This window comes from Varroa jacobsoni, unplaced genomic scaffold (assembly GCF_002532875.2).
Source record: "Varroa jacobsoni isolate VJ856 unplaced genomic scaffold, vjacob_1.0 scaffold_219, whole genome shotgun sequence".
Lineage (NCBI taxonomy): Eukaryota > Metazoa > Arthropoda > Arachnida > Mesostigmata > Varroidae > Varroa > Varroa jacobsoni.
Window position 1 is genome coordinate 85,359 of NW_019213121.1, and position 17,673 is coordinate 103,031.

General features: G+C 43.5%; 1 long non-coding RNA gene across 5 annotated transcripts in view; it reads left to right on the forward strand.

Annotated features, from left to right (window-relative positions):
* Positions 1-17,673, forward strand: part of LOC147753803 (uncharacterized) — a 73,946-nt gene that overhangs the window by 47,761 nt on the left and 8,512 nt on the right. Inside the window, exon 1 of one of the 5 annotated variants that reach the window (XR_015316049.1) lies at positions 14,539-15,312. The exons of 2 other annotated variants lie outside the window; for them this stretch is intronic. This is a non-coding gene — a long non-coding RNA (uncharacterized LOC147753803). 2 more of the 5 variants (XR_015316052.1, XR_015316051.1) reach the window with 2 other exon arrangements.

A 17,673-nucleotide genomic window follows, 5' to 3' on the forward strand; every position in this document is an offset into this window, starting at 1 on the left:
TAGGCAACCCGCGACGTCGATTGCATTGGGTTCAGTCGATCTGGTTTTGTACGGACGCACACATACAAACCTAAAATACTCGTAAACCAGGGAGGGCTTTTGTCCAGCTCCACCAACGGATAAAACAGCTCTCACCGTCAAGAAAAAATCATTTACCACCGCGTTCATCGAAGCTATCTGCATGGCAACCGGCGGAGTTCCACGAAACGAGCCTTATTTTAACCATACCGATTTCGTAAATTCATACACTCCAGGTCGTAGTAGCAGCGCTGACGTATGCTATCTCTATACGCCGTGCATTCATTATTGATTAAGTTATCGTTACGGGCCGGCCTGTTGCTACGAGATTGCGTGGCGATAGGGTGAAATTTGTGAAAGGCGGTGTCCATCGGTTTTTTCGGCTCGGAACATTTGCGTGCTATTGGCCAAACCCACCGTAGACCTGCCTGCTCGCCCATAAGTCTGCCGATTCCCGATGGTATTCAATACAGCGTCTGTTTAGTGCGCCCTTTTATCTAACGTTCGGTTGATTCTGTCCGGTGTTTTTGCGGTCGTGAACCGTCAATCGGTGAAAGCTGTTGTTTTTTGCTGCTGCTGCTGCCGCCGTGTGCCTGTGTCTCTTCAGATGTTTCTTGCTTCGCACTTTTCTTCGCGGGCCCACTATCTCAGATCAGGCCCCCCTGCCCCCTTGTTTAATCTGATAGAACGAAACGCTTCTTATCTCTAATGGAGGACGCTTGCTATTAAACGACGCGGCCGATAATAACGGCAACAGTATCAACAACAAAGGTGTCAGTTGCTTTAGTCGTCTAGATCGTCGGCGTTTTGCTGTTTTTTCTGGCTCGTGATGACACGCTGACACAACGCCGAAGCTAATACTGTTATCTGCCGTGCAAATTCATCATATCTGCGCTAGTGTCCTCATACCGTTAGAGTACAAAAGCCAAACTGCCGAGTAGTCGAGTGCGGGAAACAGGGACATTTCAAATAAAACCAAAAAAAATTCTATTATGGTACATGCTGTTCCCTTAAATATACCAGTGCATCACCACTATGTAACCGGTATCACAACAAGAGGGTGCCACCTGTTGTTGTGTTGGCGATTGTAATAATGAAAATATACTTTGAAACGAAAATCGACAGAAAGCTTCGTTTCGTGCCTCGTTAGGGCTCATAATTATTATTATTATGTGTATTATAGTTTATCATGAAATTATATGTCTGTATCTGCACACATATATATGTGTGTATATATATATACATAGCCGTGAAGAGCCTCACTAGTGAATGCGTGAATTCACTAACAAGATAATAGGACGATGAAGACGGACGAGCCGATTATCTGTCCGTTAGCTTAAGAAAGCCTGCTTAAAACTTTTAATGTCAATTATATAGTTGTCTGGTTTTCTTAACATAGTTACGAGTACGACATACTGATAGTTTCCGACCGGAGCCAATCTGGATTTGTATCACGAAGCGTATAACAGCGGCACTGATAAAACGAAAGATCTCTTTTTTTGTTATTTGAAATGACTCCATTCTGATATGACCCTAAAAATGACTACGCAACATGACAGAGAGGAAATAATATAAGGAGGAATAACATACATATATATATATACAAAGATTCTGATTATACGGTATATGTTTATCATGAATTCATCATTGTTCTGTATATATCTCTGTATATAATCGTAACGTGAAAAAACATACTTTTTATTCTCTCAGCAGCAAAGCTTCGTACCTGATCACGCTACGAAACGTTGTATCTTATCGTTTGTGCTTATATTAACAAGTAATATTAATATATGTTATGGTTATCGACCGAAGGACGCAATGCACGTAGCCATTAATAACGTCGATCAGGACTTCGGTCCCTTCAAGCATTATGGATTCGAACTTATCGGCGTTCAGATATGCAGCGTTTTTCCCTTTCATGTTTGTTCGTTCAACACCTTAATGATCTGATGTTTCACCTAAATTAGAAAAACACTCAGAACCTTTGAGAAAATAGCAAACGTAGGTTTACATACTATTGCCAGAGGCGAACTTCTCCGAACTCAGCTTAAATATACAGCTTTACTGTACTGTAATTGGAAAACGTTTCTGCTCTAATCGTGGCCAAAAGTCTTTTCCATCAAGGTTTTTGATATATTGATGTATATACAGAGTGAATAAAGGTTACGGAACGATGATCTTCGAGGAATAATTAGATGGTTAATGTGAACTGTGGAGCACAGAGCTCCGAGCCCGAGCGATCATTGCTTATTCTTCACAACGTTACATTGTTGGTATCATCAGATCGTCTGTAAACAGAGCGGCGCTTAGGGCTATTCAGTTTTTGCGGCTCTCTGAAGTCGTCGTCGTCGTTGCTACTTCCAGAATCAATGACCTCAGTGTGAGGTAATTTCCCTCGCTCGAGTTACGTGAGCCATCGTTACGCTGGTCGGCTGTTGTTGTCAGATCTGCTATTGCTACTAATACCGCTGCGGTCAGCATCAACGACACACTTGGTCGTATTCAGTTTTTGATACAGTGATATACGGTGCGGGCACTGCCATTCACGTAACGCGATACGACAGGCAATTGATATATATATGCGAGCACATGTTCCGTGATATATATATATATATATATATATGCGCGTTAGCTATATAGTTAGCTGAGGAAATGCGTACTTTGCTCGAAGACGTTTCAACTATGCTATGACATCCGGTTGCGAATGAAATGTATCAAAGGCGGTTGTTTTCATAGAATGATTTCAAAGTCAGGAGAGCTTGGTATGGATCAATTCATATTGTATGTATTTAGTTGCTATAACGGTGGCGGTGCCCCCAGCAACAACGACAACACCGCCCATTTTCGTCTGGAAGTCATCTATTTCTGTTGTTCCTTGAAGATGATATTTATATTGATCCTTTAGAAATTGTTATAATTAGATGAGAATCGTTTCAGCTCGCATAAAAATGCATGATATACACACACAGAGTGTAATATACGCTGTTTATAATAACCATACATAACTTTTCGCTTGTTCTATTATCATCGTGGTGGCGTGTGACGATTTCTGCATAATTTACTAAGTACATGCCGAACGTGTGGACTGACTCGAACAGCGGTAAGCTGTTCGATTATTTCTATATGAGTCAGCTCTCTATTTTACTATACTTGCGTTTGTTCGGTTTATTCATTGTTTGTTACGTCGTCGTTGCTGCTGTTGGTGACGCTACTTTTTAATGATGCCGACTGGACGTTATAGACTTGTGAGTCCTGCCGCTCCTGCCATCGGGTGAGGACCAGACTGACGAAGAAGCCACAACGGCTGATAGTAGCAGCAACGGCAGTAATTGTTTTATACTGACCAACGGATGACATACAAGTTATTTCTTCTGATATAAACTGCTATGCCTTTTCCATAGCCACAAATCCCAACTATCTTTCTGTTTCTCTCTTACAAACTACATTGTTGAATACGCCACTTTCAATGTCATATTAGAGGACAAAACGGAATGTGAAGTGATCATTCCGTTAAAGCCTATAGGACTTATAAGAGTCCTTACCGCACGAGAGGTGAGGAAAGAGGATGTCTCATAGGGTAATCGGTAGAAAACGGTATAGAGCCAGCGATCGTCCTTGTTACCTCGTATAGCGAGCATCTATACATATTGAACTTGAGAGATAAGCCCCACTGAGTGGAGATTGCCCCCTTCCAATTATTTCTTTCGTCACGAGTACCGCCACGAGCTAGATTGCCACAACAGTAGATAAGGGAAGGGAAGCGTAGGCGACGACGGCGGCTGCGGTGGCAGCAGTCGTGAACGCGCAGCAAAGCAGGTGGGCAGCGCTGGAATAATTTATAGCCTGGCGTTCCGCTGTTGGATTTTACTAACGGGTGGAGCTCTGCAGACGGGCCCCGTAGGCGCCTGCTGTTATCGTAGCGGACACCTGTGTCGTAGTAGCCACACATTTCTCTTGTTTGTGCGCTTGATCTCTATTACACAAATACTCTCTCGCTTCCGTAAACTGATCCCACACGTGCATAGGTTTCACCGTGACGCAGACGACGAGGTCGTGTCTGTTCCGAGAGGGAGGGGCTCCCCGGACAGCTTACAACGTTGGCAACACTCGGGCGAGGCAAAGACGACGATGAGATCTATAACACGCTGACGAGCCTCTTTTTCTATTACCGTAGTTGATCAGTGAATAGAAGTTTACCAGCTGAGCTTTACAACATGAGTAGCTGCGGCGGCTCCGAGAAACGAGCGCGGTAATTTCGTCTGCTCAAATGGGCGCTTTTTCGCTGTTTTTTTTCTTTGCACAACTTTTCACTTCTGTTGATGAGGTGTGGCGTTGGAGTTCCTGTCGTTACTAGCACTTAATGTGTGCGACCGGCATTTACAATATATTTACATAAATATTAGAGCGCGTTTCATTATCATTATGAATATACTTTTCGCGTTTTGTCAGGCAATGTAAGAGTTCGAGCACTTTCTAGTGAAAAAAGTTGCCAAAATGAAATCGACGCCTCACGTGACAGTAGCTATCATTATTAGTGATATTCTAGTAGACTGTTGTTCATGCCTGCTTCAGGATCGCCAGAGAACGATGGCAGTCATTTTTGCCTGCCTTATAGTCAAAGCTTGAGGGTTAAGCGAAGCCAGGCGGACACAAATGGGTATCGGCAGAACGACATGTCGATACAGAATGACCACTACCCAAACAGCAATGCAAGGGTCTGATCGGCCAACGGCGAGGGAACAATGGACAGACAGCAAAATGTGAACCAGCCGTCGGTCGACACTGGAGGTTTACGCGAAAAAATGTAGATCTGGGAAAAATAAAGAAAATGAAGAAGCAAATCAAACGCAAAAGACGATGATAAAGAGAGCAAATGGCAGAAGAAGAAGAAAAAAAAAACAAAACAAAATAAAGCTAGTGTTGTACAGCGCAATGGAGGAAAGAAGCGGTAGGTAGAGTGAATTCAGGTGGTAGCGACTCCGGCAACGGCAGTGACGGCGGCGGCGGCAGCAGCGCCGCTGCCGCTGCGCTGAACAGTATTGTGGTCCTACGCTTAATAGCGTGATGCACGCGAACGAGCGTCAGCCACAAAGTACAGATAGCAGTAGTACCAATAGTCGAAGGCTAAAACGGAGCTGGCTGACGAGTCCACAGGCGGAGGTCAACTGACAGACTGTGGAAAAAGTAGGCATAAGAAAATAAGAGATGAGATTGAGAAAAATAGATATACATAATAAATATATCCTACTCTAGCGCAAGACTTTTTCCTGGGAACACGAAACCTTAATCAGATCGTACGACCGGGAAGTGCATGCTGCAGCTAGGGCTTCATCGCCAGTATCATCATCATCAAACGCAGCAGCACCAACAGGATGAGAGCGGGCAGCCCGGTCTCGAGGTAAAAACGTCAACATCATTAGTAAAAGGTAGTTATCAGCCAATAGAAAACTAACGAATACTCTGTGCTCTAAGAAAATCGTTTATCTACTATAACCTGATTAGGTTTCCTGCATATGAACGAGCTCAAAATCACTTTAAATTTATCGCTAAGTATTCCCGTGGTTAACGCAACAGAGTAGTAGCAGCAGTTTGTTTTACGATTTTTACAGCTCCTAAATGCAAGGTAAAATAATTTTTAAATTAAAAATAACAGTTAGCATGGTACTTATTTATGTTAGTGTCTTTTCAACTCCTGCGGAAGGAAGATTTGCTGAGAGCTCGTTAGCGCTTTGGTAATGATAATAATGTTATCTCGATCTTCATTAAATTCACAATTTGACAAAGAACGAATTCAATTTTGATTTCTACGTTGTTTTTATCTCGTTCTATAGATACTGGAATAACAAAACCTTCAAGAAAATCGGGAAAAAAATGTACATTTTAAAGAAGGCATTGCGCTTAATATACTTACTATCAGCAGAATTTTCTCAAAAGTCATTTCATTACTTAAACCACTCTTGAAGGCTACCTTGAGTTGCTGATCAGCTGTGGTGGCCTATAGGAATTGTATGTGGCTGTAAAAGTACGTATGCATCATCATAACATGGACGATATAAGTAATACTGTCTTATTCAGTGGTACGTCATTTTCGAAAATAAATTATTTCCATTGCAAATTGTTTTATTGAAGGATAAAACGCTGTTATCGCCACAGAGCAGTTTAGAATTAAATGCCCCATCTCAGATTGGCATAATGATTTTGTCCTGAATTTGTCTGGCCCAAATGTTTAGTTGGCCTGCTTTGAATCAGCCACTGAGGCACGCTTTAGGGTGAGCTACAATCTGTCCTGCTTGCAGGCTTATAGTAAGATTTCGCCTAGCCTCCTTCTCCCCAAAATTCACCTACAACGGACATTCAGTCCCATGTATTAAGTCTGTCCCTGGGACAGATCTTTTTCTGTCGTAAGGTTGTATAGCTTGGCAGTTTCCTCGTCTGTTTCACTTAATGTAGAATCCTCTACGTTGCCAACGCCTTGATAGATTCGTCGCTAGAACCTGGGTTGCCTATCGTCCCCCTGTAGCTGCTCGGCGGCCAGGAATCCTCGTTTGTCCTTTCACCCGTCCGTTGTTGACTTCTCTGACAAAATAATTAGAAACGACGTTTCGGCGCCTTTTCCAAAGGCAACCACCCACTCTTCAAAACACTGTGCTCTTTCTTGTCGCCGCCTTCAGGACAGCTACAAGCACGCCGATGCATGATGCATTACAGTGGCGTTAACACTCGTCACCATTTCCCTCTCGTCCCTCATTTCAAACCGGTGATATAATGCTTGCCTTCTAGTCCACTGGACTTCCTAGCAGCCTAACAAACACACACACACACACATACAATTACCTCCTTTCCTCTTACATAAATACACGCGGGCACGTCATCTAATGTCATCTGCTTATCGTCGTTAAAAGCCTGTTCTCTTTATAGCCCCTCCAGGACCGCTTCGATCTGAATCTGACTACTGCCAGCACTACAAGCAGTATTACTGCTAGTTCTGCTACTCATATACTCCTTTTACGCGTGTACTACGATCATTTATCAGGTATCTCATTAGGCTCGTCACAGCTACATAGGAGCGCGTATATATACCTAGTGCAGTTCGCTCGAGCGGCGAACTGATGACCGCCTTCGTGTTTTCATTCTGTGACTGTCACCTCTACTGCTACGGCTAATTTATTTATAAGCGCTTAGAGCATTTATATTAGTAATAGCACGGGATAAAAATAATAAAATGAAGTAGAATATCTTGGTAGCATGACATAATCGAGAAGTCATCCAGCCAAGCTGTAGACAGAAGCTCCTCATAATTATTAATCAAGCTTGTCTCCTTGAGTACCTGATGGCAGGTCAATCCTCAATAAAGTGTACAACGCGTTTAATCTTCATAAAGCATGTCGTCAACTTTTTTCTGTGCTTATCGTAGGCGCTGTTGGCTATTAAACGGCGGTGGTCACGAGAAACACCTATCCGCATAAGGCACACCTAACAGGTGACGCACTCAATGTCACTTTAATATACTATTTCTTACTCTCTTTCTCTCCCGTCGGTTCTTTGGACCTATCTGAACAAAATGTCCATCATCGCCGGCGCTGACGTTATCACAGCGGAACTGCCATTCAACTGTGGCGGGACTAAACGGTCTTTCCGACATGTTAGTCGCTTTGTCGAACCTCGATCGTCTGTCCCTCTTCGCACGTACCGTTTAAACGTATGCAGACTGTTGTCGCATCGTCTGATATGTTTAAACAATAAGGCAACATTCACGAATTGGCCGCCGCTAAGCTGTGAATGTTTAAAGGAGCCAGCTTAGTGGCGGCAGATTGATGCAGGAAACATCTAAGAATACTATTTGTATTAATTTTCATTGATATTCAGCACACTTCGCGCTCTAGTTTATCTCATATATGAGAATGTTTAGTGATTGCATAGTAGGCTGCGTTATAAGAAAGGAAGGAGAACTGCGGTAATTCTACAAGAGTGTGTTGGGGTTACATTTGCTGGGGTGAAACTTGCCTTTCCCTTTTTTCATTGTCGTCAAACACCTTCAAGAGATGGTCACATCGCCATTGTCGGCATGTTTTTCGGTGTAACAGATCATACGCGGAACAGAAAGTTATTGAACGCGTCGTTTACACACTATTGCTCTATTAAATAGTGCTTAAACTGGCCCGCATTGCCGACGAGAGTTCTGTTCGTAGGCACAACCGTTAAATAGATGACCTTCTAGTAGAGGGAACAAGATTCCTGTAACGTTTAACTGAGTTAATCGATACCATTATGGCTTCGAACTCGAAGAACGATCGTTTAATATAACAATTATTTGTTAGTGAAACGCTTGCTTACCTTTTGATACTTTCATAGTCTCGTCTCGATTAAAAACTAACAGCTTCTTTAAACAGCACCATCAGCGTTGGGCACCCACGACTTTTGCTGCTGCTGCTGCTGCTGCTAATTGAAGATATCAATAAGGCTTAATGAGAGCTAACAGTGGCCGACCAACAGACTACTATCGGATCTAGCTACGTTTTATTAAAATGTGAACTTTACGAATCTGCTAATAAATTCCATTCGTCCGTGGAGGGCCAAGAAGGACTACGCATTCCTTTCAAGCTATGACGGTACAGAGAATAGGCAAATACTGACTAGGTAGAGGTGGGCTGTCTTACCATAAATTGCCGCGATCACAGCCACTTCCGCTACCACTAACAGGGCCTTCCTTTGAGTGTTGTCCTCTCAGACGATTGCAATAACACGTAGATGCAGCAAATGCGTAGCGCGCGCGTCAATTTTCAAACGTGAAATCTAAGCTACATATTTCATGGCCATTGCCATTTGTGTTCAATGAGCTGTTCTAAAGAACCGACACGCTGTTGTAAATGGGGGCCGCCAGCACTGCCGTAGACGCTGCCACCCGTGTCTAGCGCGGGTATCGCTCGATTTCTTGCTTTTTTGTATATATATATATGTGTGTTAGATTTATGAGAACTTCGGCTGGTGTGTGCGTGTCTGCGTGAGTGCATCTCGAGTAGAGTATTTCATCTTCATTAGTTTCTATTTTGCTCTTTTCTTTTTTAGTGCTTTGCCAGTTGTCTGCCTCACTCTGTCCGCGCCTTAGATATCGAGCCAGCCAATCGTAGCGGTTCGAGAGGCTCTGTGTCCAGCCAATGATAATACGTTACGACGATCAACTACCTCCTGCTTAATACCTACAACAACAATCACTTGGCCGATGATTGTGACTCATAGTTGTGAAAAGGTATTGGTGCACAGATAATAGCCGGCCTTCAATAGTCCGATGACTTAGATCAAACTCAAAGCTATTGTCTGGTCGGTCAGTGATTGCGTTCATCTTTGCCCACAACATTCCAGTATGCACTGCTCGACTCCGCCACAAAAGTTATAAAGCCTTTGGCAGCCACTTCCCTTAACGCCTGCTGCTCTCGCCCTTTTCCAGTCTACCTTTTACAGAAAGGCAAGTCGAAGTGAAGTTGATCGAACGACAAAAAACACGACGGGCAACACGAGAGACACACGCATGTATAACACTTCATTGGCATTCTCTCACCTGGATTCAACATGCGAATTCTCCCCGAAGTTATGCAGCGCGCGAATTTTTGAAAAAAAATATGCAACGAACAAATAATCAAGGTGCTTTTGATATGTGCGGACTTAGTTGCTCCAATGTATTTGTATATTATATCGAATTTGCTCTAATGCATGGGTAACTCCATTGAACAGATCTGTTTTAATTGTAGTGTTGGTAAATAGATCAGATTAAATTTAAATTCGGTCATTGTTACTTCAATGTTCAGCGTATGATGAAGGCTTATTTCTGTTAGCCAAATTAATTGTTAGAAGCTCCTTTATCTATCTCACGATTTATTTCAACATTGGAACTCCATCAACATGCTTCTAGCGGTTTTCAGTCTATTTCTAACACGTTACACCGCACTATCATTACTGCAGTGCGATCATATACCTCGCTATATAATTCAACTATAATTATTCTGACATGCATGATGAACCGTCCCCTATGAAGTAGAGACGTGATTATTATCTTTATATTATAAAGCGGTCACTTCCTCCTTCTCTTTACGTATAGTTGTGTATGGAAAGCACAAAAAATAATGAAAAGCGGAACTAATTCTGTCTGCAGTATAATCATAGGGCTGCGAGTACGCGAAGGACTCCTTTCATCGTCTTGATTTTACATTTGTATAGAAATAAGTGTAAGTACATCCACATCGTACAGAGCCATCGCGAAGGGTACACGCACATACGCCGATATCCAAACACGGCCCATGTCCCCATGCAGACCCTTGGATGTAGATACTACGGCGGATCCTTTTTTTTACATTGATCCTGTCCTTCCCATATTTTTCCTCTCTCCCTCGCGCGGTTATCTATTCACCCAAGCAGACGATTTCGTGTTGTCGTATTTCACCGCTGTGCACACGACGATGGCGAAATGTGGAACGGACGAGCGTTGATCTCGCGACTAACTATAGCGTACAGGCGGTCGTAAGCCGCTTTCGGTCTGTTTCGGTCGTTGCAGTGGTGGATAAGTCTACAAGAAAGGACTCAGGATAGCTTTACTATTCGGCAGAAAGTGTCATTAAATGCCACATTAGAAAGTGCCTCTTCCTGATATTGTGGTACGCATAATTCACACGTTCTCTAATTTGACCGGATTTCGCATGGTCCTGCAGGAGATTCATGAGATCGAAGTGCTCTCTCGACGCTTCAATATTTTAATAGTAATGTGACTAGTTCATTGTGGGCGCAGACGCAATAGCCCACAATATAACCTCGAACACGTCGAATCGGTAGTTGATCTTCCTATACGATCTTATTTTACACATCAGCCTTTTTCCTTTTCTCTCGACTCACTCCTCGGTGAGAGTTGGAGCCACGAAGTCCCTTTCTGGGTTTGTTAGCGTGTTCCTTCCTATTTTTCTTAATTGCTGAAGGAACCATTGACTTTTCCCCATCCTATCTATCCATTTACAAAAGAAAACAATAGGGAAGCCCGAACGGCAATGAGAGTCCCGAAGCGGAATGGCAAAAGCAGGAAAAAAAAAAAGTATCGAAATATTTTTCCGGTGCATTGTAGCGAATTGAGATTAAGGCGAACACTGGCATTCTGGACAGGCCAAATTTGTCCGTCATCTCTGCGTTGTGTCCTGCTAGACGGCCGTATGTGTAGGTCTGTTGTCCTATCTTATCAGATTCCCAGTGTATCTCCCTCACCACTACTACTACTACTACTACTACGACTACGAGTACTTCTATTGCTTCGTGGCACTCTCCTGCACTCGGCCTTCTAGGACACTGTCGCTGCCTCTGTCACCGCTCGCTCTTTGGCTCAATCGGTATCGTCTTCCATGACAAGGAGTAGCTGTGACGATGATAACAGCGATATCAACAAATTGTTGTTCAAATTTCGGCTACGGACGCACGATACGATTATGAACGATCTATCGGTCATTGCTTTCACAAAAGCTAGCTTTAAGGAGGACGGCAACAGCAGTTGATATGGACGAAAAACAAAATTTCGTTATCGTCATTGATGGCGGCATGCAGACATGCGGTTGATGGCTGTTGTGTGACGATAGGTAGTCGCTCATCGAAATGAGTGTCCGAGATAGACACGTGATACTATCAGAAGAAACTGCATTGTCCCGATAATAAAGTGCTGAGCTAGATGCTGTTATAGCTCGGCGGCTCATAGCGGTAGCGTCATGCGTGAAAACAGACTGAACATCTATATGTACAAGAGTTAAGTTACATGAAGCCAAAATCGTCTGAGCTATAACTTCTGTGAGATAACAAATTTGAGCCGATGCTGCTATTACCCGAAGCGTACCGGTGGGTGTCATTTCGAAAAAAAAAAAAAAAAAAAATGGGTAAATGTATTGCTTGACAAAAGTCATCTTTTAATTTAGCGTAAGGAAAAACTGTACCAGCTATATATCTCCGAGTTTAATCCCAAAAACACACAACAAAACATGTAGATATAACGCAATCATAGAATTTAGATAATTTGACTGCCTATTATTATTCAGAATCGTAGAAGTCACAGGCGAACCCAGCTGGCTATATTCTATACTCAAGTCTACGAGATGATTGAGCTTTGTTTTAGACGAGTGCGTTACCTAAAAGAAAGCTGAGAGACTTTCGATCGAAATATAGTATCCATGGGATGCAGCGAGCACGCCTGCACCGACAGATCTTTGCTTGAGAAACGAGTGCGATCGAAGGGAAAGTTTCTACTTTTTTTTCTTACATTCTAATTTGGTTTCTCCTCTGTTTGCGATGCTATCTGAAAGGCTAACCGGCCGGCTAACATCCACGGTCGCCTAAGCAGGCTACTTCTGAGCCGCCAATCGGCAGCGATACCCAGGTCCATCGCAGTCTCTTGCCCATTAGAATCAGTGATGAAAGAGCGCGGACCTTAACGAATAGACCTGTCATTGAGCGGACATCAGGCTGCTGGTAGAGCATCGAGTGGCTCGGGTGACATCGCATTCGCTGTTCCAATCTTAAAAGTTGCTCACTCAGGTCTTGCTTTTGCTTTGTACCCGTCCGCTTTCTTTCTTCCGCTCGTTGTTGCCGCCTGCTGCTCTTCGATGTCACCTCGTGTCAATTCTCGTTAGGAATATGTAGTGCCTTTTCTGTCACATCATACATTACATGACGGCCAAGTCTGACGGAGCCCATAGGGGAGTGCCCTGCGCCCCTACTGACCCTACAAGCGCTGCTTATCCGCCTGTCGATTGTAGAAATTTGTGTGTTGATAGTTCAACAATTCAAAGATATCTACTGGACATAATAATAATAATAAACGACGTTGGAAATACATACTCTTATACACAACCGGGGTACACATGCAAACGGACGGGCCTAACAGGGCATTAAATCACTGGCATACGTATAAATCAATGATTTAATGCCGGCGAATACAAAAGGACAGGAACGAAGCGTCATGGAATAAGGGCGATCGGTGTAAGCTATAATAAGTCGCCATTTTGCAGTGACCTATTTGTGAAATTGCAGAGTATTTTTTCTTCATTAGATAGTGTGACTACGTTTCCTTTATTTAATCACACCTATGCACACAAATGAATACAGAGATAACCGGTGACACTGCTATAATAGCTAGTTGTCCATTTTGGTAAGCATAATATATCGTAATAAAGGCAAATGGCGCTGTCTTAGTGTATTGGATTATCTTAAGCCGATTCGTTTACGCCTATAAATATTTTGTCCTATTGTCAATCCAGTTTATTACTAGCTGCAAGCCCTTCGGGGCTGATTGCTGATTGTACTTCATTGTGCATAGCTCGTGTGTGATCGCGTTACTAAATGAGGCTGCGGGAAAGTTGAAGCGTAGTTTAGGGGCAGGATCGATTCGTCGGTTTGGGTACACTCGACCCAGAAAAGGAGTCTTTGGACGCTGGAGAGGAACGGTCAGTATCGTATTCGATGCTCCGGCTTGATGAGGCTACGGCGGCGTGCTACACTTTAGGAGACGCAGGCGTAGAGAGAAACAATCAGCAAAATGGAGAAACGACTAAGCCACATAGTCGCCATATGAACGAATAGAGACTAGATGCTCATATAATTTCGTTAGGGTTTCGAGTCTACCCTGAGTGTATGCGTGCGTCACAACGACAAAACGAAACGAAAAGAAGCGAGAGAAATGCAGAGGGGATAAAGCGACGTCCGTCCATCCGCTCTGCCGACTGATGGGTTCCCCTGAGAACGCCCCTGTTCAGAAACACCAATGCGAAGGTGGCGCAAGCGAAGACATTGATGAACGAAAGACCATCAGGAGGGGGTAGTGTGAAAGCGAACGAAGCCACAGAGCAGTGCGATGATTGTGAGGAAATGCGCAACGATAAGCAGTAGAGTAGAGCTCGAGCAGATGAGAGTTTACGAAGTGGGCTACGGTGGAATATAGGCAAAGACAAACTTGTCCACAGCGTAAAAATATACGATCTGTTTTTTGGGGACTCGCTTTATGTTTGTATAACACTTGATTTGAAGCGTACGTCGGTATTATCGCTACAGCATTGCTTGGCGTGGAATATATATGGTTCAATATTAGAAAAGAAAAACATTTGCCTTTTTCTATTCGTTCGTATCCGCATCTTGATGCAGAAAGCATACTCCGCTCTCGTTGACTCTCGACATAGTCAGATTTGAACTAATTATGGAGTCAGCTAGCTTACTCTGGCTGCTGTCGTCTGCTAAGGATATCAGACGAATATTGACAATAGCATTGTGCGATAAGAGATCGTGCAAATCCCATCAACTATAATTTTTTGAGCAAGCAAGGACAAGTTATGATGACCTGCGTTCTCATACGACCGGACAGTGTTGACAAAGTAGCCGACCTGAAAAAAATGGTACAATATATTAATACTATATAATCGCGAGTGCTTGCGAAAACCTATTCACTACCTGGGTCATTAACATTAAGCAGTTAAACGTGTGCACGAGCATTGAGCCACATAACACTTGCATATTCAACATAGGCAAACAAAAGCCCCACAAGCGATAGCTGGTCTACCAGAGCGAGGGATGACGAATGGGTCAAATGTGCTAGATTAATAATTTTCGATTCACTTTTCTTATTTTTTGATCTACACTCCTCCCCCATCCCCTCCACCTGTGGCACCTCACTATTAGTAGATATGCTAGCACACGCGCTAATGGAAGCATGCCGTCGTTCTAACGGCGTCCTATTGCTTTGCCCGAGGGGCCAGCAGACATTCAGCGGCTGCCTAGATTGATGAAGGTGTCTAGCCGAGCACTACTCAGAGTAGTATATGCAGACTATATAATAAGGAGGAAAAGTCGTGTTGTCACCGTCATCATGAGGGTGTCCTGACGTCCGCAATCTGCCTCCTTGCCTCTATTTGGGTTGTGTGGGCACGTGTGTGCGTGTAGCTCTCAAGCTAAGTGAAACGACGCAGTTCGGCTCAAGCCTTATGTCGCGTCGTAATGTCGGTGGTCGGCAGTCTCTCGCTGCGTAGCGTAACGTCATTTGTACGTGTTGGTACTGATGGTGATGGTAGCAGTATACCTCTTCGATGCTACAGAATACTGCCTGCGTTCGCCCTGACTGTTTGTCTGCGTGTGTGTATGTGTATCGGTTTGGGTGTCTGTTTCCAGCCGTATCCGTTCGTCTGTGCGAAACATTTCGACGGCTGGTTTCGTATGCTACGTGGACACCCAATAGGTTTGCCACGTGGCAACGACCGCGTTCTAGTCCACTGGGAGATCAAGGGCAATACGGTGAGTCGTCGCCTCGTTCCCTTCTATTGCTTAAGGGCTGCCAGGCGGACGATTTAGTTTGCCGTTTGCGTCATCAGATCAAACGGTCGCTGGCGGCAGCTATGCTGTTACGGACGTCGCCATCGTTGGCGTAATCGTACGTGCGAACCTATCTAACCGCGTGTGTTCAATGCTTCTGGTGTGTGTTTATGAAAATAGGTTAGAAGGCTGTCGCTCGTTTTTGGCAGTCCGCCCCATTGTAATCTCGACTACAGGCAGCTCTTAAGACCATTCTCATCATTTGCGTTAGCTGGCTCGTCAATGCGGGTGGCTTTCTCTAACTAACCTCCTCTGATTAGACGGCCATTGTAGGAGATGGCGGGCAGTTTTAAGGACGCAAAGACACAATGCAGCTAATAGCGAATATTCAAATTAAGCACGTACTGTTCCATTGTGTAAATGAGGCGTGAATGGCAAAACAAGGGAAAAGCAACAGTAATCATCTGTTGGCGAGCCTGAGAAGCAGTTGTATTGATAATATCTTACGACAAAATAGCGCGAATATATAGATATGTTTAAGGTAGTGGACGAGCAAATAGTCTAACAATGGATAAAAAAAAAGAAACTGTCAGAACCGGACCAGTTTTTTCAAAGTGACCCAAAGAACCAATACTTATAAATACGGTATGTTCACGCAATGCCACAAGCGAATTATAGTATTTTATAATAATCTGCACCAAGTTAATTTAACCTTCGGCGAGAGGCTTTTTGTATAATTTATCTTGTAATAGCAATGACTCGGTTACATGGATTCATGAATCTTACATGAATACTCGCTACATGATGAAATGAGAATTATTGCATGTTTCTTTTTCCGGCCACTTTTTGCCCCCATTTCTTACGCTGCCCGCATCTTTCTCACACAAGATATGTAACTGAAATAGCTGAGTCTCGATTACTACTATGTTCTCGTTGCAGTCATAGCCGAAGGTAATAACGTACTCCGTTTTGTCCGAAGATTGTAATAAGGGCAATGTTGCTAAGGGACGTAATATAGTTGGCCTACTGGGTTACCGCTTCATGTATGTGTATGCGCGTGCCTGTGAGTCAGTATTTCTATGCGACTTCCCATGGCCGTCTGAGTAAGACAATAGGATTCCGTTTTCTGTTATTTTCTCGTTTGTCTATGACGTCGGACTGCCATCGGATATTGCCCACAGGATTTCCACTACTCCGGCCATAGTTGTATGAACCGTATATTCGCTCATATGTCTTACACACATAAACATATAATGTGATATGTGCATGTAGTCTCTCATGTGTCAGTGTGTGAAGAGGATAAACCATGCCTTCTGAAACATTCGTTCTGTTCATGGCAAGATGTAAATTTATGCACACGTGTCTTATGGGCTATCGATATACGCGTGAACCATGTACACGTTAAGCCGACAATTTCAACGGAAACGTGAACAAAAAGAAGGTGCCTAAATGATTTCAATTAAGCCGAGCTCACAATTTTCTGATCGTTCCTGCTGTTAATGGGACATTGGTTTAAGCATATATTTCTAAAAGATTGCACATTATTCGGCAAATACAGCGTTATTGTTCCTTCAAAAAGAGACCATGATCCTGTACGGAGCCAGCGTCTCAATTTTGTCCAAACGATAAGGCAAAATTTCAGAATAAAATGGAAAACATATTGGCCAAAATGGCATAAAACGTTTTGCCTCCATCTTGAAGGGCATCGAAGCAGCAGTTACGCCAAAGATCATGAGCAAGATAGCGTGATCTGCTATCGCTGTGTCTCCGATTGACCAGTACTTCTGCTCCCGTGTCACCAATTTTCGTCAGCTCCCTAGCTGGTTCCTCTTTATATATGTATACCTATCTTTATCTTGGAGCATTCCCTACACGCGTAGCGTGTACACTCAGGCTATTTAGTTAGTTTGCCTATTTCACTTTCTTATGGAGGTCTAGTTTTCGCTACCATCTCCATATTTGACCTTTTCCACGGGTTCCACAAATCTGCTTCTTTTTTTGCGTGTCTGTTTTTTGTAGTAACAGCATTTACTGGGTCTTTCGAGGGACTCCCGTAAAGACTTCTCGAAAGCAATCTTTTGTTGTTCTTCCATGAGACTAGCTGCGTAGCTACTGCGTAAGACGACAAGCTATTTAAATATCGTTCTTCCTTTCGTTATCGTCGTTTTTTTCGCTAGCAATAAATATTAGCAGTCCATGCCGATCCCTCGGTGCGGCATTTTCGACGCATCGTTCGCTAAATTCGTTCAGTCTCCAGGCTAGAAGGTATTGCTGGCTGAATATCTCGTTAATCCGTGTACCCACGGTAGGACGTTATTGCTCGTTGCATTTAACTGTTGAGTT